This window comes from Anomalospiza imberbis, chromosome 6 (genome assembly GCF_031753505.1).
Source record: "Anomalospiza imberbis isolate Cuckoo-Finch-1a 21T00152 chromosome 6, ASM3175350v1, whole genome shotgun sequence".
Taxonomy (NCBI): Eukaryota; Metazoa; Chordata; class Aves; order Passeriformes; family Viduidae; genus Anomalospiza; species Anomalospiza imberbis.
The window spans coordinates 53,651,268-53,660,425 of NC_089686.1; the positions used below are offsets into that span (position 1 = coordinate 53,651,268).

General features: G+C 40.3%; 1 long non-coding RNA gene across 1 annotated transcript; it reads right to left on the minus strand.

Annotated features, from left to right (window-relative positions):
* Positions 1–823: 823 nt before the first annotated feature.
* On the minus strand, positions 824–6,553 carry LOC137476137 (uncharacterized). The gene is made up of 3 exons (XR_011000267.1): positions 6,163–6,553; positions 5,667–5,751; positions 824–1,090 (listed from the first exon to the last, which is right to left on the minus strand). It is a non-coding gene; the product is annotated as an uncharacterized lncRNA (long non-coding RNA).
* Positions 6,554–9,158: the final 2,605 nt, after the last annotated feature.

A 9,158-nucleotide genomic window follows, 5' to 3' on the forward strand; every position in this document is an offset into this window, starting at 1 on the left:
CAGCTGTAGCTGCAGAGTTGTCCCTGGTTTTTAATTCCTCCTGTTAGCTGGGGAGGGTCGTGGTGTGTTGGGCTGAGTGGCTTAGGCTCTGACTTTCACTGATGAGCAAAGGAAAGCGACAGGGTAAAATGTTATTTCCCCTCTCCTTCCACTGTAGTGGGAATTGGATCCTACTTTTAAAGCTCTCTGAGGCGAACAAGACACAGCATCAGTGCCAAATATTAGTTTTTTGTTCTTTGTCCTAATACCATTGCCAGTTCTGGTGTGATCTCTTTCCGTGTCTTTCTGAAAATAAAAATAAAAATAACCTAGGGACTTTTTACTGTGTGGCATCTCAGAATATATGAATGAATGAATTTTGTGAATACAAAAGGAGTGAGATGTCATTGCTCTGCTTTAGGGAGATTTAGCAGGGACTTGAGCAACTGAGACAATCTGCTGTCTGCCCTCCTGAGCAGCTAAAATTAATTTTGCATTTTTCAGCAGAGGACTGTGGCCATTCTGCCTTTTAATTACACGGTATGAAGTTTGTGTCCTGCATGATTACATCCAAAATTTGGTCTTTTTAGGTGAGGTACAGAGCTATATGTTACTAGAATGTTCTGCAGTATAAAAAATTCCACTTATGAGAGTCTGCCTTGCAAATAAGATTTACTTTTTTTTTGCTAATTGCAAAGAATTATTTAGCTGTACCAGTAGGGTTTGATGTTTGTAAAGGAAAGGAATTCCCAAAGGGATGTTTCATCAGGAGAGTAAATTAACAAAGCAAAAGACAAAATAAAAAATAATAATAAAAAAATTTGAACAATTCCTCACACATATTTTCCAGTTCAGATGTCTAAACTACATGTGATCTTCGAGCTACATTTTCCTCTTGCAAATCATAGTGTGTTTTATTAGGAGAAGTTTCATTTTATTGCCTTGTTTTCCTGTAAAGTCAACAAGTTAAACCAACAGGAATTAATTTTGGGTTGGCAGGCCAGCTATGAGATAACACATCATGTGCCCTGCTTTTATCTTTTTCTTTTCCTTCCTTCTCCTGCTTCCTGGTCTCCTTGAGGTGTTCCACTCTGCTGCTCAACTTATTGGCCTTAAAAAAAAAAAAAAAAAAAAAAAATCTTTGCAGGTGATTTATAGAACCCAATGGTTATTGTACGGCTAATGATTCATGGAACTTCATTAAATACCAAGTATGCGCCTGCTTACTGTCTGTGCACACTGCATATTAGAACCTTTGCACTCCCCCTTGCAAATTGCCCCCATTAAATTCACAGACAAAAGGTCCTCTCAGTAGCTTACATATTTTCCCACATGTGAGAGAGCAATTGGAAACTTCCTCTTGATAACTAAAAACTTTTGAATTAGAATTTATGAGAAGGGTCTTTTGGTCTCGTTGCCTAAGGGCTGAAACAGATCCCAGTGTGTACAAGCGTTCCTTTGATGCGTGGAGCTGCACAGGGTAACATTTTTTAACAGGATCAAAAAGCGTAATGCAGGGACAATGTGTGGAGGCCCTAGCTCTGATACAAGGAGTCGTAGCCCATGTTTTTCCAAGACTAAAAATCCAAAAGTAACTGTCCAGAGCAGCAAGAGCATTTTACATTGTTTTTAATTGCCGTAAAGTCCGAGATAAAATAATGGCAGGCAGCGTTACAACTTCCTTTTCTTTAATGTTTCCCTAAAAATGCTTTGAAGCAGGTTTTACCTTTGGGAAAGTATTGTATATATGTTAGGGGAAAACATATCAAAAAGAAAATAAAGGGCTAGCTCTTTAATTGGTTGAAATCAGCATGGCTCTATTACAGGTATTGGAATTTCTCAAGCTGTGGATCTGGCTAAAAACTTTCTGTCATTTCTTGACATGGGCTAATATATTCCTGCCCACTTATTTGTTTGGGCCATCCTAACATGAGTTTACTATTGACAAAACATTTCCCAGAAACATTTCTTTACAAAGGCAGCAGAAGATTTAAACCTGGATCTAACTTTCAAATGGTGAATATTTCCCATAATTTCAGCTGCATTATCCAAGGAGGCACTGCCATAATTACTGCTGATCCAAAGTCTCTACAAAAAGGTCTTGATAACTGGAATTTTTCTCACTTAATAGCAAAAGGAAATGTCTCAATGCTCATTTAGGTGCCCTATGTATGGTCTTCCTTTATATCTCACTTCACACTCTCTGCCTATGTGCAGAGAAGAGTGAAAAAAAAAGAACTTCCTCATGTTAGGGGGCCAACACACCACAGGCATCACCATAAAATGATCACATTACCTCCACCTTGTTGTTGCATTATTACAACAGAGATGGTTTTGAGACCATTATTTTCTGCATTTATGCTGGCAATATTTGCAAAATCTGTCATGATGTCCAAGTCATGCATATCAGCTAAAAGGGATGTTTTCACCAAGAAAAAAAAGTTTTGAAAACCCTGATTTGTCTTTCATGGAGCACTCCAGATTATTACTCATTCTGCAGCTGATAAATTAAATGTCCTTCCTTTTACATCAGTTTTAAGTCTTCCAAATGAGACAGAAGATTAAACCCTTTATTACTTCTGTGGTCAGTTAAGAGCCAAGCAAACTTTTCACTATAAATTTAGTTTGGTCTCAGAGCTGAAAATCTTTTTCTTCACCAGTAAAACACTGCCAGAGTATTTGAGTCTCAGTGGTGACCTTTAGAGAGCACAATATATTGATTATAAAAGGCCCAGAGAAGTCACTATCTGAAAGACCAGAAAAACATCCCACCTGACTTGGAAAATCTAATGGAATTGGTGGTGAATAATGAAAAACTTCCTGGGGATGGAGAGTCTCTGCTTCTATGGTGACAGTATCTTTTTCTAACTTTGTTTTCTTATATTTGCTTATTATGAATATCTCTGACTAGATAATAAGAGTCATACATCATATAATTTATAAGCATATATGCATGTTTGCTGTATGCCATATCACCATCTTACTTTCAGGGCCATTTTTATTAATTTGGCCCCGACCTTGTCTAATTTTAGATGTATTAAATTACAACTCCAATACATTTGGGCTGCTAAGCTGAGAAAAAAAGACCCCTAATGCAAAATATTCTTTTCTTTCCATATGGGCAGAGTGCAAAGCAGTGTCTTGGTCGGGGTCATCGCTTCCTTAAACTGGAGCGTCCCAGACTAAGAATTCCAGGACAGTAAATGGGGAGAAGGATTTTCCTTTGTGAAATGGTTTTGGAGGTTTTAAACTCAGATATTTCACACATCCTCAATAAAAGTCCTCTGCAAGTACTTCATCAAGATAGATGTAGAAATATCTGGCTGATAGATCAATAGAAAATAAGGTAGGTAATGTTTAGAGCAAAATTAGGCAACAGAAGAGGAGAAATATTAAGTGTAGGTAAATATAAAGAATTGGTTATGCTACTTTAGAGAAATATTGTCACAGTGGGTTAATAGCAATACACTTGTTATTGGACTAAGCAAGAGGTTCCTCTGCTTCACAGAGGCACAGGTGGAGTTCGCCCTGTGCTGAGATTTCTTTTGCTGCCTCTCTTCTTTCAGCAGCAAGGTTTCGTAATTCTCACAGGGAAATCTGGGAAAGCAACATTGGGAAATGCTGTTGATTTTGAAAGTTCAGGCAATTTGGGTGACATTTGGCATCATGGTTTTTTCCTTCTGGTGAAATACCATTAACTTTGCTTATTTTCTTGGCAATAACTAAGTTTTTACTTAGTTATTGGCAATAACACGGTCTTTCACTGCAATATGGGGACCTCTACCATGATGACTTCAGGGCAAAACAGCTGCACCCAGTCTGTTCTCCCTGCTCTTCCTGAGTTTAAATAAAATCTGGTCTTATCTGAATATGCACCCAGAAGACTGGATGGTTATTTAAGCTCTGGTTAGGGAACATCTTTAAGAATATGCCTAATTTTAAGCATGTGCTTAAATCAATGCGACTTAAGCAAATGCTTGAAGTCAGGCATGTGTTTGAGGTGTTATCCTGAATGTGGGTCCTAATCCTTAAACAATAGCAAAGCCCAGTGGAAAGGGCAAGCTATCTGGGTTCCTTTCTTGGCTCTTTTGTTGATCGTGTTATAGTCTATAAAATAAGGATCATTATTCTTATCCCTCTTTGTGAGGCACATTGAAAATCATCAGGGAAAAGCACTCTGAATACTGTTATTATTGGCTATACTTCTTGAGGCTGAAAAAAAATTTTAGAGACAGACATTCTCAATGGATTTCTGGTTCTTCCTCCTTTCACTCGGGCAGGAAATACCATGAGAATGGAAAGAAGGATGCATACCCATGATCACAAATAATCTCCTCCTTTGCACCACTGCTGTAAATAATTAGATACCGCTACACTTTTGTTTCTGGAAGTTCCTGCAGTGCTGCAGCCTCGCTGTGTGCAGGGGTACCTGCTCCTGGTACCACGGACAAGCTGGAAGCTGTGCTGGGAGATAATGGGACAATGGGGAGTGTTTAGGGGAGGAGGGGAGACCCTGAGCCCACATCATGGCAGAAAAGGGGGAAGAGGCACAAGTTTGTGTGAGCATGTGAAAGCACCACTCGGATCAGGGTTGCTGGAGGCGCAGCACATGAAGGCAAGTCCTGGGCCACCCAAAAATGCTGCTCCCACCAGAGCAGGACCAGGCCCTGTGGTGCTCAGCTCCCGTGTTACTGCTTGGCTGGAAAAGGTGGAGGCAGAAAAGGCTCTGTTCCTGATGATAATTCAGAGTTCCTCACATTCTCACTACCTTAAGTCAGTGCTCATTCCCCAGCTTCCATGTGAAGGGCCCAGAGCCAAGGCCATGAGCCTGTATGTATGTGGTCAGGACAGTTAATATTTATGATGCATCTTACTGGGAAAATTAGTATAAAGTTGTGTTCCAACAATATATTTATCCCATGACCTAGTTTTATGAATAACGTGCTGAAACATGGCCTGCTTGATTTAAACCTTTGTCACCCATTCTGATGGATGCAGTGCCTAGCTTTGGCTTAGGCAATACAAGCCAGGATTTGTGCAAAAATGTGATGTGTATTAGTGCAAGGTAAACAGATGGTAATGCTTTTGTTAATACCAAGTGCATACAAAGATATTTATCAAAGGACTACTGACTACATGTAAGGTCCATAGCTCTTGGCAGAGATCCCTATACTGTTACATCAGCTAATAAGAATAACCATTTTATTGCATTACACACAGTTTTTGTAGGGTTGCTTTAGACTGTGCAGGCGGCTCCCAAACTTGCCACAGTTCACACACCAAGAATCTGATTCTGAATAGTGTTGAACATCTATAATACCCTGTTGTTTTTGTTGTTATTTTTATTTTATTGCTATGACTCTTGGCATTTCTCCAGCTCAAATCCCTTCTAGGGAATTCCACTGCTGCTTAGCAGCTCTGAAATAAGTGTAAGAGAGCCAGGTGGTGAATACACTGAAATGCTGGAAGACATACACGAGAAATGGTAGTGGCAGAATTCAAACGGAAAGAGGTTGTACTGTAAAGATTTGAAGGGAACTGTGACACCACTCCAGCCACAGAAGAATGCAGGCAACTCTGCAGAAATTTCTGAGGAAGTGTGGCTACACACAATTTATATCACAGAATATTGCATCTGAAAACAACAAAGCTGGCTGAGGTTGCCAGAATTTCCTCATCTGATTTACACTCTCTTCTTCCATCACCATCAGCAGCAGAGATTACTTTTGTCATGTCCTGGGGAATCTCAGTCCCTGGAACATTGGCAGTGCCCTAGGGGTATGACCAGGAACTCTGCAGAAGGGGGAAAGGAATTTTTCATCTCTGCAACCACACAATAAGAATTTTGTCATCCTTTCCTGTCCCCTGAGCTGTTCCCACTTGATAGCACTTCATCTCTTAAGCTGGCAGAGCATGACTGGTTCAGTGACTACACAGTGAAATAATTCAGAGAATCAATTTGACTGAAAATGGACATTTTTTGACATTTTTTTCCTGCCAGGTATGTTTTCAGCCAGATCAAGTTTCCTAATCTGTTTTACCTTTGCACTGGCTTGTGCCGGGATGAAGAGATGCTGCTCAGGAGAAGGAATGAGCAGATGGGGAAGGACAGAAGGGCTTCTTTTAGGTGACAGTGCAGGGCCACATGGACTTGAAGTGTTTCTGCAGATATTCCAAACCCACCTGGATGTGTTCCTGTGTAACTTGCCTTGACAGAGGGGTTAGCCTGAATAATCTCCAGAGGTCCCTTCCAATCCTAAGGACTCTGTGATTCTGTGTAGGACAGTTCCATGGAAGCATAGAACTACTCCTGTGAGGACTACTCCATGACCTGAAATTCTGCACTGAGACAGAAATGTGGCAAGGTCTTGATGGAAGGCAGCTCTGCCTCAGGTGCCAACTCCCACTGACCTCAATCCTTAAGCACACAATGTGATCTTGCCTGGATATGCTTCCCTGAATCACAGCATGCAACAAGATGAAAAAAATAGAGTAGAGTGTGTGGGTGGGGACATTTCTGTCAAACATCCAGCTCTTCACCTCACTGCCTGCACTGGGGGACACCTGGATCCCCTTAATCCTGTGGTACTTTATTCCATAGAACTGAAGTTATTAGGATCCTCATGGGTACATCACCAAAAGAAAAGAGAGGGTATGGCAGTGAGATGTGTTACTGTAGCACTACTTCTATCACTAAGATAGTTTCAGGCCAGACTTCCAACTCCTTTTTCCTTGGATACTTTCTTTCAGCAGATGTAGTTGCATTGACTTTAGAAATCTGATTCTTTTTCCTGAAAAAAAGAGAAAATTTTCCAGAGAAAATTCCTCTTTTCTCTGAGGAATTTTCCTCAAAGATGTAAGATTCTCATGATCTGGACCTTATTTTTATAATTATTGTTATTGTTATAATTTATTGTTATTGTTATTGTTATTATTCCTTCCTGTCATTGTAAAGATTATTTACTCTTTCAAAGACTAATTTGTAGCATTACTTTAATTCTGTTTAAAATAGGTAAGAAGTAGAGGGTGAACAAAGGACTTCTACTGCAAAAGTCTTTCTTAACTCACAAGGATTTAAATTTACCCAATTCAACACTGCTTGGGCAAATTCTTAATTTTAAGAACTTTAAATGCCTTTGATTTTGGAACAGTGATGTGACGCAGAAGCAAATAGTGTTACATTAGCTCTTGCAACCATTTTTCTGTGAATTTTATGTCAGGATTTTCAGAAGACAAAATTCAAAAATCCAGCCCCTGATCATGGGGACAGCTCCCGGTAAATGTAAGCAGGAGACACATGGCAGCAGAGCACATGCTCTCTTCGAGTCATTTGCCTGCATATCTACAGCAAGGCCATGAAAACAGTCAGCTTCCTCATCTGAGGTTTCCTTTAAACATTTTCTGTATTGTAAACATTCCACTCAGATTTCTTCTGCATTGTGGCAAATGCCAGGATTCAAAGGGCTATCATCACCTGCCACCATGGCCACTGCCCCTTCCCTGAGACAAAACATGCCACTGCATCCTTCCTAGGACTGCATTCATGTTGGCAGCTGTCTATCCCTACAGCTTCAACAGCTCAGTTTTCTTCCATCTGATGTATTTTATCCCCCAAATTTTTTTTCCAGTTGAAAGCCAGCTTGAAGAGACTCTTGGTGGGCATAAAGTATTTGGGAATGAGGTGGATGTGCAGTGAGTAAACTGAAAACTCCAGAAAACTGGCTGTTCCTCTAGGGTAATGATCAGTTTGGGGTCAAATGGGAGCTGAGAGGATGGATCCCAACCTGGTTGCAACTCCTGCCACTGGAGCTGTTACATTCTCTATCAGCTTTTGGCTGTTTTGATTTCTCACATTTTTGTTATAATTTTACAAGTGTTTCAACTACTTGCCAGTAGGCATGTCAGGTGTCTTGTCTAACCTTTCCTTTTCCTGATTCTTTTTTCCCTGGGTACCTCAAGAAATCATTTAAACTAGGAAAGGGTCCAAAACAGCAATAGTCTGTAGTCATGCAGCATTCGGGAAAGTTTGCATTTCAAATGAGAAATTTAAATTTTTGCTAAAATTGCAACCAGATCAGAATTTCAGGTCCATTTTTTCCCCTCTGAAGAATATGAGTAGATTTTTTGGAAGCCTGAGTTACACTGTACATCAATCAGATGCAGGTTTATATCCAACCTTACCAATTCCTTCTTGAGTAGCTCATCTTTCAAATGCAGTTGGCTGCACCTTTGGAGACCAGGAAGAAAGTTGAGGATTTAGGCACTAGATAATTTCTGTGCTACAGCACTAAATTAAAACAAAGCTATCTGAAATAATTGCTTATAGAACTGATACTGCCAGGAGCAGGAATGGACATGAAATAACTTTTATTTCGGGGTATACACAATATCTGATTGATGGTGGAGCTGATACTGCATCCAGGATGCCCAAGGTTCCACTGTGGTTTTTCCAGTTTGTTTGACAAGTTGAAATATGCATCAGGATGCCACATGGAAAATGAAGGCCTTGATTATGCTACTCATTTTCAGATGAATGATCTCATTTGGTCCGAGTGGATCATTTGTGTTTGTAGGACCTGCTTTTTATTTCTCAGTTAATAGATAAAACACTACTTGTGGAGATGGGGTGATATTTCTAAGGCAATTGATAATTTCTGCAACTTCATAAAATGACATGCAAGTTTTATGTGGATTTGCTTCCATCAGAGTGCCATGTGCTAACAGGAGTAGGGGATGGAAGAATAGGATGCTCTTTCTGTGACTCACTCATTTTAGAAATGTTCCTTTTGTTAAAAATTAGTCCAGGTGCCCTGGAACAAGGTAGAGACAGGGAGGGGGTTTTATGTTCCCAAGGACAGAATGTCAAGACTTGTGGGCTCTTCTGCTTGAATGAAGAGGAGAAAAGGGGTTGTGTCAGTGGGGCTGCTGCCTTCACAGGGACTCTGCAGCACCAGAATAAACCCCTGCTCCACCAGTGGGTGCCCCTCTGCTTCCTGTGGCTGCACTGGAGGTGCAAGGTGTTTGGTCTCCCAAGTGGATGCATAGTTAGTGTCACATCCCACATGACTCTCGTGTAATTAAAAAAAAAAAAAAAAAAAGTTCCTGTAGTCAGAGGCCCAAAATTAGCTTCTCCTCAAAAGCCTGGAAAGGCAAAGTGGAGATTAAAACCTACGTGGGTC